Genomic DNA, 26288 nt, shown 5'->3' on the forward strand with positions numbered 1-26288 from the left:
TCACACCTTATACACTATTTCTCACCCTTTATTTCATTAAAAACATTAAAGTAAATGTCCTCTTTAATTTTTATTTTCCATTTACTTTAAGTTCTTTAATGAAATTAAGGTTTTACCCCCCTCGAAAAAATGGGAATGGTTTTAAGATCCAAATCTCAAAGGATCAAAATCCAAATTTTGGTTTTAAGAACAAAACGTAAATTTCGACGTTTTCGACAAGTTTTCAAAATATAATAATTTTCACATTACTTTGAATTAGATTACAAAAACTATATGGTGTCGAATCTCGTAAACGAGACTTTCATTTCGAAAAACCCATTTTCAATTTCGAGAACTTTGAAAAATTGAGTTTCCGACACTTAGCCAAATTTTCACCAGCTTTCATTATTTTTAACAGCTTTTGCCCCGTGCATCATCGGGATCTTGTTCGTGAATAAACTTTGAAGGTTTTCAATGGAAAGACCGGAATAATGACCTTGAAAGATTGGAAATGGATGGTTGATTTGAAAAGACGAAAAATGAGAATGTTGAAAGAATGGGAAAGGGATGAAACGGTAAATTGTCAGAATCACACCCGGGGGGTGATGTCTACCTTTTACATTGTATGTTGTGTGTAGGTTGGTGAAAGGATATCCAGGTTATTAATGAAAGGGTTGCATGTTTATTTCCGATTATGTTAGCGCGTGCGCTGAGTACTGTTATTTATTTTAGGCCGGGTAGCCACGGTTGCATGGTAGGAACTGGATATCCGTTCTCAACCCTATTCTGTTAATTTCTCTTTTGTTTTAAATGAAAAATCATATATGTACGTAGCTATTTTGTGAGCTGTTAAAGGATTTGTGAATGCCTGAAGGGATAGTGTGTCACATCATCCGGAGTGGTACACTATCCTGGGATGTACGGTAGGGACCACCAAACTCATACGTGGTATGGGACGCGTATGAGAGTGGAGTCACAACTGGAATCCGGGTCCATTTCTTTCTTATCTTTACCAGTGAACGTGTATTGTAAAGGTGGTCGTATACGAGTGGAGTGTCATTTGGGAATCACAGGCACGCCTGATAGGCATAGACGAAGATGATTAGTCAGTGATCACTAACAATCTAGTAGTAGTCGAACGTTCTGACACTTCGAAAAGAGACCCATTGCTTACGGTCACGTCAAACGGTCAGCCTGAGCCGGATAAATGGTCCCGCAAGCGTGGTAGACACGACCAGCCACAAAATCAGGAACTACGAGGTTATTGAGGAATATCATGTCCCGACTGGGAGCGATCCAGTCGTGAATCCCAACTCTTTAATTCCAATACTCCACCATTTGTATTATGTATCTGTTATTATATTTCGAATTATAAACTGAGAAGCATGTCTATTATTTCAATGTTGTCAACATTATTTGCATAAAATAGAGAATGTATAATGAGTATGGATGATTAATGTTATGTGTAATTTTTTTTCAACTGTTTAGTTGCTCATCCCTGGCTATATGTACCAGTTGATCGTATTTTATCTTGTAAAACCTTGCATGTATTAAAATGTTCAGTATGCTTTATTCGATCATGCTTAGGAAGCGTTATTAGTAGGAATTGGTTGTGGACTTACTAGGTAACCATTGTTACTCACCCTTTCCTTTCTATTTTTTTTAGTTTTAGCACTTGCAGCTACCGAGGCAGACGTAGAGTCAGTAATTGAAGAGTATTTGGTCGATCAAATCGATGATCAGAGTTTATTGCCTGGTGAGCACTAGTTGAATGGATTTTAAGTAGGTTCACCGCGTGTTCTACATGCTATGCCGAAGAAGTATTTGTCAGACCCTTCACGCGTGATTTAATTGTGAAATAATTTATTTGATGTAAGAGTTACCCTCATGATTAAGGTTTTTAAATCACGAAGATTATGACAAAGGCCTTGAGGAAATATCACGATAAGCAAAACTTGGAATATGGATTCGAATGCAGAAATATTGGTGTATTGGGAATAAAGATTTGATGTGATTTGCGAAGTAATGTTAGTATAGTGGTATTTGTAGTAAAACAACATGTTAAAGAGTGATTTTCATTGTAGGTGCAAGTACGCATTCTAGGCGATATAGTTGGCAAGGAAAACAATGATAAATGATAGAGGAGGTATAAAGGAATTTTTGATAGAAATTGGTGGGGAATTGATATGATGTGAGTTCATTGTATTCGATGATTATACAAATGACAAATTAGTTGGGACATGAGAATGATTTGGAATGATTAATGGATGCATGTATTGGGTTGATGAAAACTATGTGACATGTGGTTAGGAGTTATAAAAGAAATGGGCTTGAAAACTTGAATGAATGATAATCGCATACAGGTGTTGTTGGTTATACATATTGTGTTAGTAGGGTGGCGAAAAAGTTCGATAAGATATCATTCAAATTTCGAGGATGAAATTTTTATTTAAGGGGGGGAGAATGTAACACCCTGGATTTTCAACTCATATCTCGAGGAAATTAAATGGTGAGATTGGGAGGAAAATGTCGAATGAGAGATTTAGAGTAAAATACTCGAATATTGCTATGATTAATTTTGAGAAAAATCGACTTCGCCATTAGATTCAAAAGGATCGAAATATATACATTAGCCTGTAAGCAAGTTTGAATTCGAGTTCGGAGGAAAAAGTTATAAAATTCTCAAATTTCGCGTTAAGTGGGACCCAAAATAGAAAATTTTTGTTAGAGGGAGAATCAAGAAAATTTGACTACACCATTAGAACCACAACGAAAAATTATTTGAAATGGTATATTCGTTTGTCACTTTCCGAGCCCGAATAGTTAAGTTATGATCGAAACTAGAAATGATGGGAAAATTACAAGTATACCCTTAGCCCTTTTATAAAAGAAAACTCACTTTCTTTTATTTCATTTCACTTCTTCATTCTTCTCCAAAGAACTCAACTCAGCCATTCTCTAGACCTAGGGTTTCAACCCATTCTCACCATGTTCTAGAGCGAACGAGTCCGAGTTGAACCTCGACGAAGAAGGCAAAGTTGTCGGCTACAACGAGAGCTACAACTTCACCACCTTTGGTTGTTCATTCTTGTTCGTTTTCTCCATCCTCCATCAAAACCAGCCGGGTAGCTCGAGTAAACCTCAACACATTCCATCCGAGGGCTTCATCGAGTTAGGACCTAGGTCTATACTTCATTGTAGAAGCGAAAGAGAACGTCATTGTCGGATACCTTGCAAACCCTTGCTTATTTGGCATCCAAGTCAGCCCAACCTCGACTCTCGAGCCATCCAATCCTGATTTCTAGTGCTAGCTTGTATCCTTGGCGTCCACAACCAAGTAAGGGACTTCCAATTCTTATTGGTAGCTTTAGATTTCCGAAATGTGCATTTAGGGTTTTGACACATCGAAAAGAGATCCATTGCTTACGGTCACGTCAAACGACGAGCCTGAGCCGGATAAATGGTCCCGCAAGCGTGGTAGACACGACCAGCCACAAAATCAGGAACTACAAGGTTATTAAGGAATATCATGTCCCGACTGGGAGCGATCCAGTCGTGAATCTCAACTCTTTAATTCCAATACTCCACCATTTATATTATGTATCTGTTGTTATATTTCGAATTATAAACTGAGAAGCATGTCTATTATTTCAATGTTGTCAACATTATTTGCATAAAATGGAGAATGTATAATGAGTATGGATGATTAATGTTATGTGTAATTTTTTTTCAACTGTTTAGTTGCTCATCCCTGGCTATATGTACCAGTTGATCGTATTTTATCTTGTAAAACTTTTCATGTATTAAAATGTTCAGTATGCTTTATTCGATCATGCTTAGGAAGAGTTATTAGTAGGAATTGGTTGTGGATTTACTGGGTAACCATTGTTACTCATCCTTTCCTTCCTATTTTATTTAGTTTCAGCACTTGTAGCTACCGAGGCAGGCGTAGAATCAGTAATTGAAGAGTATCTGGTCGATCAGATTGATGATCAGAGTTTATTGCCTGGTGAGCACTAGGACCACATCCCTTAGTGTTGTTAGTTTCATCCAGGATGTATGCAGTTTTTGGATTGAGAGTTTAGGCCTATGTTAGAGTGAGAGTGTTTTGGGAAGCCTGTATATTGATAAATCTTCTACACTCTGATCTACTTACATGTTTGATGTAATTAGTCTTCCGCTGTTATTTTCCTGTATCTACATTTTTATATACAGGTTTTGTTATAAATTGGTTTATCAGGTTTGAGTTTCGTGAAACGCTAACATAAACAGAGGAGACCATGCCAAAATTTCGAGGTGCCACCTAGTACCTTGGGATTTGGCCTTGGGATTTGTGTTAGCGTTTGGCGGGGCTCCACATGAGTTGATTTCGAAGCTATTGCATCATAAAAGAAATTAAACATGTAGGAATTTTTTCCTACTACATTTTAGTTGCTAAATTTTTAGTAAATTTGAGTATCAATCGAGGGTCACATCTTCTAAAACCATGCAAGATTAGAATATTTAAATCCTTGATCATATTTTTAAATTGTAAATCTTGTGTAAAAGTTAAAAAAAGAATAACTCTTTTAATTTTAAAATCATGAAGAATCGAGAAAAATTGAAAAAGGATTGTAAACAAGTTCGAGGTGAAACCAGAGGAGAAGATGAAAAATTGTTATGCTTAGTTGACCCAAGAAAAGTTCGGTCGACCAAACTCGATCGCTCGACCTATCACCACAACAACTCTTTGATTCAAATGCCCGACCTCAACACATTATTTTCATGAAAACCATTTAAGTAAATGGTATGCTTAATTTTAATCATACTATTTACTTTAAATTATTTAATAAAATGAAGGAATTACCTCCATTTGAAAACAATGGAAATGTTTTAAAAATGCAAATATCTACTTACCAAAATCTAATTTTTTATTCAAAAAATGAAACATAATTTATGGCTTTTTGTCAGTTTTTCAAATCTTGATATCTTTTACATTACTTTGAATTAAGCTACAAAAATTATATGATGTCAATACAATTATTTAAGGATTTCGATTTTAAAAATCAATTTTACATTTAGTAGACTTTGAAAAATCATTTTTTTTAACACTTAGTCAAATTTTACAGCTTTCCATACTTTTAACTATTTATGATTTTATCATGTTTTTTGAGTCTTTTTTACTCAATCAAGACCATCATATAGAATTGGTCGATGCCTTAGAAGCATAAACACTTTTGGAAAATATATACTTTAATAGATATAAAGAAAGATAGATGACTGATGGATGGATAATAAGAATGTATGACCTCAAATGTTTGATAAGATAGTGATTTCAAAAGCATGTAGTGGATTAGGCCAACACTATTGCATGATAGATAGATTGACGAATATCTCATGTGTTCCCACGATCACATGAAAATATGATGGATAGATGGAACTAGATGGCATTACCATTACTTTGTATTTTTGATAAAAAAAAAATTATATATACACTATGAAACAAAATCATTTTTATTTATTAGAAAAGAATTGTAGAAAACCTAAAAAGAGTGATGCGTTGTTATATTTTTGGAAGCAACAGGTTAATTTATGATAATACTTGATGGTATATTCTCTTGGATAGTATGGGATACCTTAGAAGGTAGTACAACTTATGAGATCTTGGAATTTCTCCTCTTTTTTCTTGATGTATATTTGTGTGTAAAGGCGATTTTTGTATAGTATAGAGATAGTCTAAGGTTCACATCTATGGCCTCATGATAGACTGATCATTTTTAGTTTGTAATCATCAAAAGAATATCTAACGTTATTGGCCTAAGTATTTAGACCTTGGTCAATGGTCGATTTTGAACTAGATAAATGATCATCCAAGTGTGGTAACAACGACCACCAACAAAATCAAATGCTAACGATAGGATTCCACATCGTAAGGAATTTAGAATATCGATAATCCATGCTGAGGCTTTTTCTATCGGTGTGTTCCTCAAAATCACTTGTTGATTACACCGTTGTATTCTTATTATATATTTTTCTTTTGTGATGATAGATATACATTTTAGTTTAAAGTATGATAGATTATCTTCATTATGATTTGATAGATTGAGGACTATTATAACTATTTACTACTTTTATTTAGACATTATCTGAATGTTATGTTATATTAAAGTTTGCATTCTATAATTTTTTTTAGTTTGATTATATTGCATTTGTGACTAGTTGTTAGAATAGCTTTATCCTATTGAGTAACTCCCCTATTACTCACCCTATCATTCACCCTTTTAGATTTTTTAGCTATTGAGGTGCTTGTTTACGAAGAGTCGTATGAGGAAGTCCCTGAGGAGTAATTTGTTGATGTCTTGTTATTGTCGTCGAGTTGAGGATTGTTATTGCATTTTAGTAGTTGTTATGATTATATATGAAATATATGTATTAGTTTGGGAACTTTGTAATTTGATGTATTTTTAAAATTGAAGATTTTGGATAATGACTATGTTTGATGATAGCTTCTGTTTACTACCATTTTAAAGCGACTAAAATTAATATTTTTATACTCTATTTAGCTTTTGGGCAAGTAAGGGATCCAAAAGAAAAGGGGGATGTTACCAAGTTAGCAAGAATAAAGTTAATCTATGTTACAAATTTTAAATCTATTTTTGTATTTTTGAAAAATAAAAATGAGAGTAGATGTTGCTGGCAAATAAAACATTAAAAAGAAGATTTATACTAAGAAAACGAGAAAAATAAAGTCATTTGTGATTGAAGTAACCTAAGATTAGTAAATAAAATTGTAATTAAGTCTATCCTTCTTTGCACTCAACCTTAAGGGCTTGATGTGAGCTCCTTAGTTGGAAGATATGGTATGAAGGTTGGAAAAATAAATATAGTTAGGACTCATTCACTCAGTAATGTGTGTAGTCTCTACCACCAATATCTAGAATAAGTATATTCTATCTTGATCTTATCTAGGCATAAAATATTTAAATTAAGCATATGAAGTGTAGATGTTCATCTTAAGCTTTGATTCATTAGAGTTGGATAAAACCTTGAAGTAAATCTTATAAACAATATAAAGAACATGGAAGGATATAGAGATAACACAGAATTAAAGCTTGCTCCTAGGCTTCCTCCTCTTACTAATGGAGAGAGTTTAGCCTATGGTCATTTCAAGGATTCAAGAAGAAGTAGAAGAAACTACACTAGTATTCATGGTAACCAAGACACATTATTTCCTTGAGAAATTATTTAAGTAAATCTTAACTACAAAATGAAAATTACCGTGAAAATACCAAGGGATTGGGAGGAGAAGCGAGAAGGGACAAGAGCCTAAGGACTCTTTTATAATTGGAAAATTGATTTATTTATAGACTTGAGGTGCTCTCAAAGGATCCAAAAATAGCCACCATCACTCTTGCCTATAATCTCATGTGCAAAGCAAACTAAAGAATTTTTAGGGCGATTCGTTCGAGGTGGACTGTGTCACATTGATTTTTGACTACACCACATAAGTCTGGAAACATCCAAATCTCTATTTTTGCATGGTTGTTTGATTGGACTTCCTGATTATAGTGAACTCTTAATTGATTGATTTGGTATTCATCTGGATGGGTTGACCATTGATCTGTACACTAATCACACGAGATCAATTTTTTGAAAACTACAATTATTTTGTGCAATTAAGCCTAATAAATATGGTATAACATGAAATGCGAGAAGTTGATGTTTAACATACTTATTTACCTAATCTAATGAAATAAGAACAAAAATTAAGATAAATACTTGGGAAAGTATGGATAAATTAACCTTTGGAGACACTGATCACAACTCCTAAACTTATCTTTTTCTAGTCCCTTAGAAAATAATTGTGCCACTTTTGTGAGCATCTCGACGGCATTTAGTGAATGTAGCAAGCCCTGAAACCACTAGGCTACCCCTAGTGGATGAGTTTGACTCGTGAAGGTTTGTAAGGAATATACCTACAAGATTCGAAATAATTTTTGAGGTAATAATAGTCAAAATCAATGTTTATATCTAAGAACACAAGTTCTTTTAATATTTCTTAGTTATTTGGAAGTAATACTTGGTATGGAATCTCAACTATTATTTCTCTATGAAAAAACTTAGACATAAATTGAACTTTAAGATACAGTGATTTTAACTTAAAAACTTTAGAGATTCGGTTTCCTAAAGTGAGTTTGTACCTTCTAATTAATTCGGAATAATTAGATCAACTTAGGGTTAATTATAAACTTAGCATCCTTTCTGGGGTAATGCGAAGTGTGGATGTTCACTTTAATACCTCTAAGGTGCTTTATCTGTGATATTCCAACGTACTCATATTTTAACACTTGATAGCTTTCACTCTACTGAAACTTTAAACTTTTCACCTCTGAGGTATTTTTCCATCAACAATACAAAGATTTTATTACAAAAATGTGTGTCATCATCACTTATGATAGCTCGTGGAGTACTGGATCTTGATAAGATGGTTTCTTTAACAAAGTTAATCACCACCTTGTGATCGTTTGTGTTACATACCACAGTTTCTACCTATTTGGATACGTAATCAATTGTAACAAGGATATATTGGAAACCCTAGGAGATAGGAAAGGGTCCCATAAAATCTATGCCCCAAACGTAAAAAATTTTGATGACCAGGATAAGATTCTAAGGCATTTCATTTCTTTTGAAAATTTTTCCTAAATTACAACATTGACTAAGTGATTTACTAAACTCGTGGGCATCTTAGAAATGGACGTTCAGAAGAAACTGCACTGCATGTTTTTACAATGGTTTTCTTAACAATGAAGTGCCCTCGTAGGTATGATTATGATAAAAATCTATAATATTGGCTTTGTGACGTCCCGCCAAACGCTCACACAAATCCCAAGGCCAAATCCCAAGGTACTAGGTGGCACCTCGAAATTTCGGCATGGTCTCCTCTATTTATGTTAGCGTTTTAAGGAACTCAAACCTGATAAACCAATTTATAACAAAACCTGTATATAAAAATGTAGATACAGGAAAAATAACAGCGGAAGACTAATTACATCTAACATGTAAGTAGATCAGAGTGCGGAAGATTTATAAATATACAAGCTTACCAAAACACTCTCACTCTAACATAGGCCTAAACTCTCAATCCAAAAATTACATACATCCTGAGTGAAACTAACAACACTAAGGGATGTGGCCCTAGTGCTCACCAGGCAATAAACTCTAATCATCGATCTGATCGACCAGATACTCTTCAATTACTGACTCTACACCTGCCTCGGTAGCTGCAAGTGCTGAAACTAAAAAAAATAGGAAGGAAAGGGTGAGTAACAATGGTTACCCAGTAAGTCCACAGCCAATTCCTACTAATAACCCTTCCTAAGCATGATCGAATAAAGCATACTGAACATTTTAATACATGCAAGGTTTTACAAGATAAAATACGATCAACTGGTACATATAGCCAAGGATGAGCAACTAAACAGTTGCAAAAAATTACACATAACATTAATCATCCATACTCATTATACATTCTCCATTTTATGCAAATAATGTTGACAACATTGAAATAATAGACATGCTTCTCAGTTTATAATTCGAAATATAACAACAGATACATAATACAAATGGTGGAGTATTAGAATTAAAGAGTTGGGATTCACGACTGGACCGTTCCCAGTCGAGACATGATATTCCTCAATAACATTGTAGTTCCTGATTTTGTGGCTGGTCGTGTCTACGACGCTTGCGGGACCATTTATTCGGCTCAGGCTGGCCGTTTGACGTAACCGTAAGCAATGGGTCTCTTTTCGTTGTGTTAGAACGTTTGACTACTACTAGATTGTTAGTGATCACTGACTAATCATCTTCGTTTATGCCTATCAGGCGTGCATATGATTCCCAAATGACACTCCACCCGTATACAACCACCTTTACAATACACGTTCACTGGTAAAGATAAGAAAGGAATGGACCCGGATTCCAGTTGTGACTCCACTCTCATACTCGTCCCATACCACGTATGAGTTTGGTGGTCCCTACCGTACATCCCAGGATAGTGTACCCCTCCGGATGATGTGACACACTATCCCTTCAGGCATTCACTAACCCTTTAACAACTCACAAAATAGCTACGTACATATATGATTTTTCATTTAAAACAAAAGAAAAATTAACAGAACAGGGTTGAGAACGGATATCCAGTTCCTACCATGCAACCGTAGCCACCCGGCCTAAAATAAATAACAGTACTCAGCGCACGCGCTAACATAATCGGAAATAAACATGCAACCCTTTCATTAATAACCTGGATATCCTTTCACCAACCTACACACAACATACAATGTAAAAGGTAGACATCACCCCTCGGGTGTGATTCTGACAATTTACCATTTCATCCATTTCCCATTCTTTCAACATTCTCATTTTTTGTCTTTTCAAATCAACCATCCATTTTCAATCTTTCAAGGTCATTATTTCGGTCTTTCCATTGAAAACCTTCAAAGTTTATTCACAAACAAGGTCCCGATGATGCACGGGGCAAAAGCTGTTAAAAATAATGAAAGCTGGTGAAAATTTGGCTAAGTGTCGGAAACTCAGTTTTTCAAAGTTCTCGAAATTGAAAATGGGTTTTTCGAAATGAAAGTCTCACTTACGAGATTCGACACCATATAGTTTTTGTAATCTAATTCAAAGTAATGTGAAAATTATTATATTTTGAAAACTTGTCGAAAACGTCGAAATTTACGTTTTGTTCTTAAAACCAAAATTTGGATTTTGATCCTTTGAGATTTGGATCTTAAAACCATTCCCATTGTTCCGAAATGGGGGGTAAAACCTTAATTTCATTAAAGAACTTAAAGTAAATGGAAAGTAAAAATTAAAAAGGACATTTACTTTAATGTTTTTAATGAAATAAAGGGTGAGAAATAATGTATAAGGTCGTCAAAACTGTGTCTGTCGGTGGCAGAATCAATATGCTGTCGGTGGAACCGACAGAATACACATCGGTAGGTGTCGGTGGGACCGACGGTCCTGCCGACAGAACAAAGTTTTCGGCGGCTTCTTGATTTCGTCGGTGGCAGAAGCAACATTCTGTTGGTGGGACCGACAGAATGCCTTCGGTAGGTGCCGGTGGCACCGACCCTTCCCACCTACAACCTGAACCTCACTCGCGATTTTTGGATTTTTCGATCCCTTTTTCGATTTCTTCTTCCATTCTTCGAACCATTCGACCCACCCACGATTTTATTATCAAAATTCGATAAAGCATAAACAAAACACCTACTTCTACCATGAATTTGAAATCAAACACCAATTTCTACGATTTAAATGCAAACAATAAGTTTTGTTTCAAAACCCTAAATGCACATTTCGGAAATCTAAAGCTACCAATAAGAATTGGAAGTCCCTTACTTGGTTGTAGACGCCAAGGATACAAGCTAGCACTACAAATCAGGGTTGGATGGCTCGAGAGTCGAGGTTGGGCTGACTTGGATGCCAAATAAGCAAGGGTTTGCAAGGTATCCGACAATGACGTTCTCATTCGCTTCTACAATGAAGTATAGACCTAGCTCCTAACTCGATGAAGCCCTCGGATGGAATGTATTGAGGTTTACTCGAGCTACCCGGCTGGTTTTGAGGGAGGATGGAGAAAACGAACAAGAATGAACAACCAAAGGTGGTGAAGTTGTAGCCCTCGTCGTGGCCGACAACTTTGTCTTCTTCGTCGAGGTTCAACTCGGCTTCGTTTGCGCACAAACTTGATGGTAATGGGTCGAAACCCTAGGGTGGAGAAGTGGCTGTCGTTTGGGGTTTCTTAGAAAAGAAGAGAAAAATAAAATAAAAGAAATCAGATTTTTCTTTTTATAATAAAGCTGAGGGGCATACTTGTAATTTCCCCCTTATTTCTAGTTTCGACCGTAACTTAACTATTCGGATTCGGAAAGCGACAAACGAATATACCATTTCGAATAATTTTTTACTACGGATCTAATGGTGTCATCAATCTTTTCGATTCTCACTCTAACGAAATTCTACTATTTTGGGTCCCACTTAACACGAAATTCGAGGATTCTATAACTTCTCCATCCGAATTCAAATTCGAACTTGCTTATAGGCTAATGTATATATTTCGATCCTTTTGAATCTAATGGCGAAATTGATTTTCCTTGAAATTAATCATAGTAATATTCGAGTATTTTACTCTAAGTCTTTCACTCAATATTTTCCTCCAAATCTCATCATTTAATTTCCTCGAGATATGAGTTGAAAATCCGGGGTGTTACAGGCTTGCTCACAGGTTGGAATGCAACATCTAATAATCTGGTTGGGACAGTACAGGAATAAATATGGTTCGTCCCAAAAATACCATTTGACTTTCGAAAGGAGACGGAGTTTCTCTTACTTGGCATTGAGACTGGTAATTAACCTATAACTAAATAGTTGACAATGTTAACTCACCACGAATTGTAAAAATTGGAGATTTGTATAAGTTGCTTATTAGGAAAGGATTCAAATGGGTAAAGATTCCTCAGATGACTCAGTAACAAACCTAGATAGGTGATCAGTTACGACATTTTTTACACCCTTTTTGTCTTTGATCTTAAGATCAAACTCTTGTAAAAGTAGAATCCAACGGATTAACCTTGCTTTAGCATCCTTCTTAGATAGCAGGTACTTCAATGTAACATGGTTTGTGTAGCCACAACTTTCAATCCTATTAAATAGGGACATAATTTATCAATGACATAGACGACTACTACCATTTCCTTCTCTATTGTAGAGAACTTAAGCTGGGCATTACTGAGAGTTTTACTAGCTTTCTAGATAACGTGATGATGTTATCTATTTGCTGACCCAAAATAACACCTATAGCATAATCCGAAGTATCTCACATAACCTCAAATGGAACACTCCAATTTGGAGGTTGAATGATGGATGTCGAGGTAAACTTGAACTTAAGCTTGTTAAATGCATAAAGACATGACTCTGAGAACTTGAAAGGAATATACTTTTTTAAGAGTTCACATAAAGGCTTTGAGATCTTCCCAAAATCTTTAATGAATTTACGATAGAAACCTGCATGGTCTAAAAATGACCTAATTTCTTTGATTATTTTAGAATATGGTAACTTTTCAATTAAACTTACCTTCGCTATATTTACTTCAATCCCTCTCACAGAAAAAATATGCCCTATCACAATTTTGGATGTTACTATAAAATATCATTTTTTCTAATTGAGGACTAGGTTGACTTATTTACAATGCATAAGAACCAAAGTCAAGTGATGGAGACATTCCTCAAAACTTGATCAAAATATTGAAAATTTGTCCACGAACACTTTGAGATATATTTCTATCATGTCTAAAAATATACTCATCATACACCTCTAAAACGTAGTTGGTGTATTGCATAATCCAAAGGGCATCCGTCGATATGCAAAAGGAGAAGTAAAAGTTATTTTCTCCTAATCGGTGGGAACAATGGGTTTTTGGTTGTACCCAGCAAGACCATCCAAAAAAAATAATGGGAATGTCCTACTAGATGCTCTAACATTTGGACAATGAAATGAAGCAAAAAGTGATCTTTAGGAGTCCTTGAGTTGAGTTTTTTAATATTGACACACACTCTCCATCCGATTTGGACTTGAGTGAGAATTAACTCATTGTTTTGGTTCACTACCACAGTGATACCCGATTTCTTAGGAATAACCTGAATGAGACTCACCCAACGACTATCAAAAATGAGGTAAATGATACTTTCATCTAATAATTTTATTACTTCACTCCAGATTACATCTTTTGTGATAAGATTTCGTCATTTCTGAGGTTCTAAGGAAGGCTTAGTGAAATCCTTTAAACTAATATGGTGCATTACTACAGAAAAACTAATTCCTTTAATGTCAGTTATGGTTCACCCAATAGCTTGTTGATGTTCTCTCAAAACTTTTAAAAATTTTTCCTCTTGGACTACACTAAGGTGAGAGAGAATTATCATAGGAAAAGTTTAATTTTTTCCAAGAAATGCGTATCTCAAAGTCTCTAGAAGCACTTTGAGTTCTAACATAGGAGGCTCAATTTGGGAAGGAACGATAGTAGAAGTCCGAACAAGAAGACTTTCAACTTTTGCGTGCCAACATGCAGAGTCTAAGTAAGGAACATATTTAAGCAAAGCATTGAGTTCGATTATGGCCTCTTCTCTATCAAAATTGTGATCAAAATGGGTTGAACATCTATCTAGGAGATTAGTATACCTGAAATCTTGACATGTTTGATTAACTAGCATATCTAACATGTTCACTTCCTCTACATTATTATCTGTATCAATTCCTTGGAAATTATAGAAGACATTCAATTTGACTTTCATATCCCCAAATGATAAATATATAATCTTGTTTCTACAGCAAATAACTACATTAGAAATTGCTGAAAATAGACATCCTAAGATTATAAAAACATGACTATGCAGATTGATAACTGGTTTTGTGTCTAGGACAACAACGTCTACTGGGAAATAGAAATCCTTGACTTTCACTATCACATCTTCTAATATATCTTTGAGAATCTTAATGGACCTATTATTTAAGCTCAATGTGACATTGATGGGCTTCAAAAAATCCAAACCTAGTTGTTTATAAACCAAGTAAGGTAAAAGATTCATACTTGTCCCTAAGTCTAAGAAATATTTTTCAACCACTTGATAACCAATGTGAATGGAAATTGTCGGATATCTAGGATCTTTAAATTTTGATGCGATCTTTTAGTGGATGAGAGACGAAACTTGGGCTGCCATGATGGTTTCCCAAGGAAATGATATTTTCTTTTTAGTTATGGTCAAATCTTTATGGAATTTTACATAAGAAAGTATTTGCTTAATGGTATCTAAGAATGGAATATTGGTGTGTACACTTTGGAAAACTTCAAGGATACCCTCAAACTGCTTACTCTTCTTATTATCTCTAAGGTGATGGAAAAATATAGCTTTTAGAATTGGTGTAATGATAGAAAGTTTATCCAAATCTTTCTTCTACTTAGACTTTGTCTTACTCTAGGACATCATCTTCTTTGTGACGCCCCCAAAACGCTAACACAAATCCCAAGGCCACTTCGAAATTCAGACTTGGCTCTCTCCTATTTATGTTAGCGTTCCACGGAACTCAAAAGTATCGAAATCTAATATACCACAAATTCTGACTATATAAAATGTAACACGAAAATAACAGCGGAAGATTTAAAATATCTAACACGTGAATATATCAAAGTACGAAAGTTTACAATATACAGGATTACAAAAATACTCTCATTCTAACATGGACCTAAACTCTCAATCCAAAGACTACATACATCCTAGATGAAGTTGACAACATTAGGGGATGTAGCCCTAGTGCTCACCAAGCAATAGACTCTGATTGTCGATCTGAACGATCAGATACTCCTCACTTAACGACTCTACGCCTGTCTCGGTAACTGCAAGTGCTGAAACTAAAAAAAAATAGGAAGGAAAGGGTAAGTAACGAGAGTTACCCAGCAAGTCCACAATCAATTTCTACTAATAACCTCCCCTAAACATGATCGAGTAAACATGCTAAAAAATTTAACAAATACAAGATTTTACAAGAGAAAATACGATTAACTGGTACATATAACTAGGGATGAACAACTAAACAGTTTTAAAGAGTCACATGGCATCAATCATCAGTATTCATTATACATTTTCATTTGTCATCCAATTATGATTCATTACATTGAAATAACAAGCATGCTTTGCAGTTTATAATTTAAAATATAGCAATAGATATATAATACAATTGGTGGAATATTGAAATTAAAGAGTTGGGATTCACGACTGGATCGCTCCCAGTCGGGACATGATATTCCTCAATAACATCGTAGTTCTTGATTTTGTGGTTGATCGTCATTTACCACGCTTGCGGGACCATTAATCCGGCTCAGGCTGGCCGTTTGACGTGACCGTAAGCAATGGGTCTATTTTTGATGTGTCAGAACGTTCGACTACTACTAGATTGTTAGTGATCACTGACTAATCATCTTCGTCTATGCCTATCAGGCGTGCAAGTGATTCCCAAAATAACACTCCACTTGTATACGACCACCTTTACAATACACATTCACTGGTAAAGATAAGAAAGGAATGAACCCGGATTTCAGTCCACTCGTATACGACCACTTTTACAATACACATTCACTGGTAAAGATAAGAAAGGAATGAATCCGGATTCCACGTATGAGCTTGTTGGTCCTTACCGTACATCCCAGGATAGTACATCCCTTCGGATGATGTGACACACTATCCCTTCAGACATTTACAGACCCTTTAACAGCTCACAAAATAACTACATATATATTATTTTCCATTTAAAACAAAAGAGAAATTAACAGAACAGGGTTGAGAATGGATATCCAGTTCCTACCATGCAACTGTGGCCACTCGGCCTAAAATAAACAACAGTACTCGGAGCCTCTACGCCAACATAAATTTAAATAAACATACAGCCCTTTCATTAATAACCTGGATATCCTTTCACCAACCTACATACAACATACAATGTAAAATGCAGACATCACATCTCCGGTGTGACTCTGATATTTTACCGATTTATCCCTTTTTTCATTATCTCGTAATTTTCACTTTTTATCTTTTCAAATCATACCATTCATTTTCAATCTTTCAATTTTGGTCTTTCCATCGAAACCATTAAGGTTTATTCAAAACGAGGCCCCAATAGGTATGCGAAGGCAAACTGCCAAAAATAGAAAAATCGGTGAAAATTTGGCTAAGTGTCGGAAACTCAATTTTTTAAAGTTTTTGAAATTGAAAATAGATTTTCATAAATGAAGGCCCTCGACTACATAAGAAAAGCTATGTAGTTTTGTAACCTAATTCAAAGTAATGCAAAAGATATCACGGGAATACTAAAAACATTCCCATCGTGACAAAAAATTTGTTTATTTGTTTTTCGCTTCGTTTGAAGGAGTTACGGGGGGGGGCCATAAATAGTCGTTTTGGCATGTTAAAAGCATGAGGAATGCAAAAAAAATATCAAAAAAAAATTTTGGATACTTTTTTATTTTCACGGTAGCACCGTGAATAGTGCACTACGGCTCACTGTGGCACCGTCAATGGAGCACGGTGGCACCGATAAAATGCTGGATTTTTGTGAATTTTTCTATTTTTCCTTCATTTCTTCGAGTTTTTCACTCATTTTCGATTCTAATAACCCACCCACGGATCCAATAATTAAATCACGATAAAATACATCAAATACCTTAGGTCTAGCATGAATTTGAAGTAATTACAACAATATTTAACGAATTTTTAAACACAACATAAGTCTCGAAACATCCCTAAATGTAATTTTTCGAAATCTATGGTTATTAATAAGAATCGAGAGTCCCTTACATTGGTTCGTGGTTGTAAATGTTAATGAATCAACACCAATGGTCAATGCTCGACGACTCGGAGTTTCGAAAGTGGTTGACTCGGGTGCCAACGGTCGGATTGGTCGTGAAACCCTCTTTGAATGTATTCTTCCCCTTTTCAATGGTGATGGACGACTCTTCCTTGATTTGGATAAGACCCTAAGCGGTTATAGATAAATCTACTAGCTGATTTTTGGTAAGAACCTAAGAAAAGGAAAAGGAAATGGAGGTTGGATGGGGTGAGCACGTGGAACTCGACAACGCAGACGACTTTGCCTTCTTCGTCGAGGTCCAACTCTGACTTGATTATGATAGATCTTGATGGGAAGGGTTGAAACCCTAGGTTTGAAAAAGTGGTTGATTTGAGTTCTTTAGAAAAGAATGAAGAAGTGAAATGAAATAAAAGAAAGTAAGCTTTCTTTTACAAGAGGGCTGAGGGCATTTTTGACATTTTCTATTTATTTCTAATTTTAACGAAATCCTGATCATTCGAACTCGAAAAATAAAGTGTGAGTATTCCATTTCGAATAATTTTTCGTTGCGGACCTGACGGTGAAGTTGATTTTTTATGATTCTCGTTTTAGCAAAATTTCACTATTTTGGATCCCACGTAATGCGAAATTCGAGGATTTAAAAAAAAGTCTTACAAGGTCAACATAATTGGTAGCAAGAGCAAGATCAATTTTATAGCATGATTCCTATATGATGGTCACAATGTTTGTAGGGGAATTAGCTTGTAAATTATAGAATCAAGTTGCTTTGAAGGAAGTTTGAGCAATAAATTTTGTTTTAAATCTTGATCGGGATGCACATCTTAATCAGTTTAGGCAATAAAAGATGGGCCGAAACAAAGCTAAAATAATAGTAAAGAGGAATGATCCAAAATTAAACCCCTTGCAACTCTTTAGATCGTGGTATAGGTTGATTTTGATCCATTCAATCCAATCAAAGACAACAACTTTTGACGTCATGAGGGTTGGTTTTATATTGATCCCTCCAATCCAATCAAGGAGAGCATAAAGCCAACAGTTTGATTGGGATCTAATGAAAGATTCCAAGGACGCTTACCACCGTGTACAACAAAATCTTTGAGTATCAATGATTGTCAGAATGTCAAACAGGAGAATATATATGATCAATGGGAGCACCAATGGATGTTTTCATTTTTCTGTTTCATTAGAATATTCGATCCTAAGCCACCATGAAAATCTTTTTATAGCTTCATAGCTTATGATTTCAGTAGCAAGCTTAAGTGGAGGATGATCTTTTCATTCACTTTAACAGAATTTTAAGTTCAGTGGGCAAGTTCCCAAAGATCCCACCATAGCTTTTTCTAGGTGTTATGCTCAAAGCAAATTTATTTTGTCCCCACATAGTCTTATCATGCCTATGTTCAAGTCTAATTCTACATGGGTTGCAATGTTGTTTTGAAAATAATTCAAGATTTCGTATAAACTTTGTCGTCATCATCATCATAAGGTATTATTCGAAATTTTTGGGGTCGACTTAATGAATCATGGTTTTCTATTCAATTGTCCAGAATCTTTATTTTTTTTTTTACAATTGGCTAATAAGTTAGAACAATATTACCAACGAGTGAAGGCTACACTACCGCTATAAAACGTAATAGTAAGATGATGAATTACTATTTCGTGAGTTGAATTTGACGAATTTACGATTTTGTCTCACTGTTTATTTTAATTTACCAAAACATGAACAATAACGAATTTGATGGTTTTAAAGTGACTATTCCACAGGTTCAAAGTGACAATTTCACAGGTTTAAGATGACTATCTCGGTAAAAATAATGAGACCTATGGGATAGTCACTTTAAACCTGCAAAATTGTCACTTTAAACCTTTGAAATAGTCACCTTAAAACTTCCGAATTCGTTACTGTGAATCGTAAATTCGTCAAGAGTTGGTCACGTATTCATAAATATCTCTAATAAGAATTCAGGTAGTATACACCCAGGGTGGAGGATTGAAACCCTCCTCCCACACCCCAATACATGTCATGTACGCCATAATCCAAGGAAATGTTAAAAAGGAGATATTTTAGTCATTAATTTCTAGAATTTTGGCTTACATTGAGTGTATTGAGGTGTTGGAGAAGGGTTTCAATCCTCCACCCTGGATGCATACGATCTGCACTCTAACAATAAATAGCTGATTTGGAAGGTGATAGTAAAAGCATAGCCTTAATTATTACTACTTACTTTCAATACCTTAAGCTTGGATTTTCTCTTGTTGTTTTATAACTTCCAATTTGCATGTTCCTTCTAATTTTTTATATTAATCAGTCGTTGTAGCATGAGATCAAATCCTCATAATTTAGTTTCAAATTTTAGCTTATTACCTACTGGAATTATTTCTATATTTTTTACAAATACGATCATTTTTAATTTTAGCTTTCTTATTCTGTCTACTCATTCATTTAATAAATATGTTCATCTTATATAAGTCATCTAGTAAGCAAGTTTCGATTCAACAAATTATTGGATGGGATTAGATCGGTTTAATTCAGATAAATCCAGAAAATTTCTGAGATCATACAAATGATGGTTTTAGATTCCTTGAAATCTGTCTGATGGATAAAGGATAGTTGGAGGACGGGGAGATTTATTCAAAGAGTTTTATGACAGTGATGTAAGCTTAGAAGTAAATAGAAGTACAGATCATGTACTTCCTATAATTGGTTTGAAGAAAGGTCTTGACATAAGAAAATTTTGATTGCTTTCGTGATTATTTTTAAATTATAAAGTATCTAGAATAATGAAGATTTTTATTAATTGTATTTTTGAAATCAGTTAATTCTTTGTTTAAAAATTTAACGACCCAGTTAGGAGTTCTATAAGTTATATCCGTAAATAATAACGTTAGGCTGTGGCAGTTGAGCCTCATATTGTATGGAGTTTTAATTCAGTTTGCATTAGTAAAAGTTGATTTTGATCTCAAGAATCATCTATACATCAAGACGATGTCTACTCGTCCACTTGGGGCAGACAGAGAATTTCCCTTTTCTGGTATCAAGATATAATGTTCCATATAGCATAAAAAGTAGTAGCTAATTATTATTATTAAGAATAGCATGCACACACGGACAAAGTACGAGTCCCCACCGCATAAGCATGGTCTCTCTCTTCTGGTGTTGCAGGATCCCACTGAGTTCTCTTGAAGTGAAAAATCTCTCAAAAGATTGCCCTCATTGCTCTCATTCAGCTTCGCAAGTGATATGTCCTTCACTTCCACTGTTCCAAGTCTCTCTCTGTCATATCCTGCACCAAGGTTTTCTTACGTCCTTCAATTCTCATAGAAGGTTAAAGACAACGCAATACTGTTTTGACAAAATGGCTTTGAATAGGATGCACTGAAAGCATAAATTTGGTTTAGTTAATGATGGAAATTAGTCAGTGAGATATGAAAAATTAAATTTGAACATCAGCTTACCAAGTACATTGTACACTGGCTCACTGGTTCGGACCTTTTGCACTCAGGGCCCACAACTAAATACATGTCACCTTAAGTCACAATTCAAGGAATTGATGTTTAAGACCATCCACAATGGACATGTTGGTGTGTGTTAAATCAAGCCCACTAACTTTGGTCAATGTATGCACTACAATGGACATACTAACGTGTGTGTTAAGTTTGTCAGACGCTAACTTGTGTGTTAATTGTGATTAGCTGCTTGGCTAGCCACGTTATTTCGCAAAAGTATTGCCTTTTATGACAATTTTAACTATTTTAATAATTTTCAATTTTAAATAAAAAACTAATGGTTACAAATTTTATCATTGTGCTGTTCAACACTGCACTATAAATTCTTTTAAATTTCTGAAACACTATAAAATCTGATATGTATGATCCAATTTTCTCCAAATTCCTCCGTTCTTCCATTTCTTCATTTTCCATTCTCCCAATATGGATCTTCTAGCTCCATTTTTCAATCATAATTTCAAACAATACAACTATTCTCAACCAATCCTACAATTTAATTCTTAGTATATTTTTAATCCACCTAAATTTTTTTCAAATCAATCATAATTCTCATCTCATCAACCTTCTTAGACTAATAATGTACAATCTCCATATTCCCGCTCTGAAAGTACTTGTTAGGAAAATATTCCTCTTCTTTTGTTTTATTGATGGAATGGGGACATTTTGAAGAGTTCATGATTGATCTAATCTATAATGTCTTAAAAAATCTATTTTGTATCTCTAGGTCGTTAATTTTTATATTATGTGTATCTCTAGGAATTTGTAACAAATATTTAGAATCGATTTTATAAAATATTTGAAGAGGAGAGTTAAGAGAAATTAGTATATGTCTCGATAAGTGTATACAAGTGATCAATCAAAATATAAGCACTTTACAAAAGAGATTTCAGAAAAATCTAAGTACACAATTAGATTTATATCAAAATATTATCCAAAATGAACTATAAAATTGTATAAATCAGAGTCTCAAGTGTTAAGTTATTAACAAAAGAAAAATAATTACATAAATTATCATTACGTCCCTGTTGTCATATAAATATCAAACTTATAAGACAAAATCAGATTCCTCTTTCTTCTCCATCTTTCTTCTTTAACGAAGAACACCCAAAACATTAAAATATCAAATAACGATTTGGATACCTTAGAGCGAGAACCAATAGTCATGAAGAAGAGAAAAAACTTCATCTCATTGAGATCTTTACTTAAAGTCGAAGATTTCGTGTTAGGATAGAGATCAAAGTTGGAGTTTCGTGCAATTTGTTTTATTGGGAGTCATTCTTAACAAAATCACATGTCGAAATTGCAAAACATGTAGGAAATCTTCCTTTCTACTTTTTAGTTGTTAATTTTTGAAGAAACATAGATTTATCAAATCGGTGTTGTTGAGGTTTCTTATTTAGATTTGATTCACTTTAAATCACACTTGTTTAGGTGTCTGATTTCATGGATTTACTCATATTTATGTTACTATACAAGTTTTGAAAAAGAAAATAGGATAAAACTAGTTTTGGAGAAGTTTTGAGAAAAATCGAAAAGAAATCCCAAAGAATGCATGTTTCACCCCTTCGACTTCTATCAAATGGGTGTTGTTGAGGTTTCTTATTTAGACTTGATTCACTTTAAATCACACTTGTTTAGGTGTCTGATTTCATGGATTTACTCATATTTATGTTAAATAAGTTATTTTTACATCACTATACAAGTTTTGAAAAAGAAAATAAGATAAAACCAGTTTTGGAGAAGTTTTGAGAAAAATCGAAAAGAAATCCCAAAGAATGCATATTTCACCCCTTCGACTTCTATTATATCGATTTCTAATCGCTGTGGCTATATGAAAATATTGGGCTTCGTACCATGTCTAGTCCTAAGATAGGATAATTAAAATTTATTTCGATTTATCCAATTTTAACTTAGATTTTGATAATATGACTAGGTGTTGTAAGTCATTCACCTAACCTCAATTTTGCACTTATGTCTCTACATTGCATTTAATTAAAATACACTTGAAATTTAAACATGCATTTTTTCAGGTCATTCAATAGTCCATTCTTATAAGATTTACCTATTCGGCATTCATGGCATCTTATGACATTCAAGGCATTCAAGTGTAAGTTGTGGAATCATAAAACATCCACGAGACATAAGACTTATAATGGTTTGACAATGTGCTTACATCCATTCTCACAGTAAGTCTCTAGTTTGCAATACAATAGTTGTTCAGTTAGAATCTAAACATTTATGGTATGTAATACATAGCATGCATTCATTTAAATGTAAATTAATAAAAACATTTTCACAACACGAGAGAAACATTTTATAGTGGTTCGACACTGTACCTACATCTACATCCAAGGTTCCTACGTAGGAATTTTATGTTCATTATCAAAAAGGTTTATGGTTCACCTCGAACCTTTCACATAAAACTTTTATACTCAGGATAAATTATAAAATTTTAAGATCTAGATAAACGAATCTTCTTGAAATTGTGAATTTTGTTCATCGAAAATTCACGAACCTCTTCTCTTGTCAAGAGTCTTAGTCTCTAACAAGAGTTTGGTTTTTTATGGGACTGAACCAAGTAACCTTATACATATATTTGGAAATGAAAAACTAAAATTGTAGACACCCGAATTTAAGCGGGCCCTCGACGCAAGATGCCCCGAAAATCGAAAAATTGGGATGGGCCCCAAAGTCCAAACCTACAAAACCCATTGCATTTTCCGTCAATAAATGTCTAAGGCTACTCACGTAGCCCATGGACCCAAAAACACGTCACCACTCTCATCCTTAAATCCAACCCAATATAAGTCCGAATCCACCTTTACTCTATACTACCCAACCCAACCTAAATCCATCACCCTAATCCGAATCAACTCAACCCAACACTATTCTATCCAAGCCCACACCCAAACCCAACCTAAGCTAAGCCCATCACATAAAACCCAAACTATTCTCCTAAACCCAATCCAACATAAACCCAATTCAATCCAAAACCCAATCCATCATAAACCCAATTCAATCTAAACCCAAGCCCATCACATAAAACCCAAACTACTTTCCTAAACCCAACCCAACCAAAGCCCAACTCACTACCCAAACCCAATCCAAACCATCATCATCACATCAAACCAATCACCAAGAGATGACACATGTCATCATCTCCTCCCACCTCCCTCATCTAATCAACTCAACCCATAACCCTACCCTAACCTAACCTATTCCCCATCCTCTCATCATCAACCACCAACATCATAACCCATACCCTACATACCCTAACCTATTCCCCATTCTCTAACACTATCAACCACCCACATCACAACCCATATCTATCTATCACTTTCCCTTAAAACACTCCCACAAAATCACCTCAACCCATACCTCCCATACTCTTCTCTCTAATCATCCAACCACCATCATCAATCAACTAATCTCTTCATCCCTACATTTGCCACATGTCATCATCCCTTCAATCCTCTCAAAATCAAACCAATCACTACTCATCTCTCCAAATCAAACACCATACCTCTTCAACCATCTCAACACTCCTTCTCCAAACAACTCCCTTACACCACCATTCCTCCCATCAACCATCACTCATCTCACCCCACCAAACACTCTACCCAAATGGATTTGGATAAGATCCAAACCATTTGGGTTAAAACACAACCCATTTTCCTCATTACAAAACTACCCTTATTTCTTCCTCAAATTTCATACCCTTCTTCTCTCAAACCCATGCCATTATCCACTATTCTCATCCTTCACCCTATTATACCCTTAAAATACCTCTCAACCTCTATAAAAACCCCTCTATTCTCCTCTTACAACAACTAATGAAATTTTGATAAAAAATCCTCCAAAAACTACAACTCTCTACTCTACTCTACTCTCAACACCTCACTCTCAACTCAATCTTCTACAACCTCAAGCAAGTCCAAGTCAACTCAAAAGAAGAACATCAAGAAAAGCTTTGAAGATCAACTCAAGGACAAGGTGGGTTCAACAAAAGGAACACCCCCTCTACATCCCCTCTTCTACTCTCCCTTTTCCCACACATCTGCACACACCACCATGGGTTAAATCGCCAAAGGGCCCCTTCTACATAAGGGTGCCCTTAATGATTGAATCCAACATTGAAAGTCCCTCATATTTGAGGGCACACATCGATTTTCTTTCTTTTTCATTTTTATTTTCTTTTTATTTCCAAAAAAAAACCGAATCCGAGGTTACCACATTACGTGGATGGAGTAGGGTGCCTAACACCTTCCCTACTCCATAAATGGACCCCCTTACCTTGAATCGAGGTTGGACCACGTGCATTATCCAACGAGAGTCATCAAACATACAAATGTATGATTTTTCAAAAAATGTGACATCGGGTGACCATTCACACCCTTTTACCAATTTGAATGGTGGCGACTCCAAAACACCCCAAAGTGGAGGGATGTTTTCGAAAATATTGAAAATCCCGTGTCCACAAAAATAACAAAGACTTGCTCAACTCTTAATGTTTGCCGATTGCGATCTTGAGTTATTCGAGTCTTTGTACTCACAAGTACGTCTTGATGGTTGGATCTTCTAATTAAGCTTTTGAGTTCAGCTCCTTGTGTTCACTTCTTCCATCTTCTCCCTTTGCTCAGTGCTCTATGAATGTAACAATGTGTATACAAGGTGAGGTTTGATAGTTGGAATAAGATCAAATGAGAAGTCAAAAAAGATTGAAGGGGTTCACCTAAGTTAGACTCTCATGAGAGAAAAAAAGGCTCTCTAAGTTTGGAAAGGGGTCGGCTAAACGTCTTTAGGGTTTGATCCAACCCACAAATAAACTCAGAAGATGAGTTTTAAAGGTATTTAGAAAGCAAAAATTACCTACTGGTGGGGCCAAGCTAATTCCTAACTAAGCAAGGTGCTCCAACGATCATATTTTTGAATTTTTAGATCGTTGGAGTGACCCACCTGACGGCCCTAGTGAAAAATCAAATAGCACCAATAGACACTCCAGTTGCCCTGGTGGAATATGGACCGTGCTGGTAAGGGCCCTGGTTATTTTACTCGACGGCACTATCTTGCTTCTATCTTGTGGATCCTACTAAATAGAAGGTCCCCGAACTTTCGTGGTGCAAATCGTTCGAAGAGCAAATCTATCTTGCTTCTGAAAGTTTCGTGGAGCAAATCGTTCAAGGATTTTGTGGATCCTACTAAATAGAAGGTCCCCAAACTTTCATCAAGGGGTGGGCAATGGCCTAATTGGGTAAAAGTACCAAAATATCATTTTGGCCATTTCAAGCCAAATTGAGCTCTCAAGAAGTCCGATAATTAAATGAGTTGGGAATTTAGTAGATCTTGCCTATATAAAATCTCAAAATACCCTTTATGCCCATTTGAAGATCCC

Source organism: Akebia trifoliata, chromosome 12 (genome assembly GCF_017979445.1).
Source record: "Akebia trifoliata isolate Shusen 1 chromosome 12, ASM1797944v1, whole genome shotgun sequence".
NCBI classification, from domain to species: Eukaryota; Viridiplantae; Streptophyta; class Magnoliopsida; order Ranunculales; family Lardizabalaceae; genus Akebia; species Akebia trifoliata.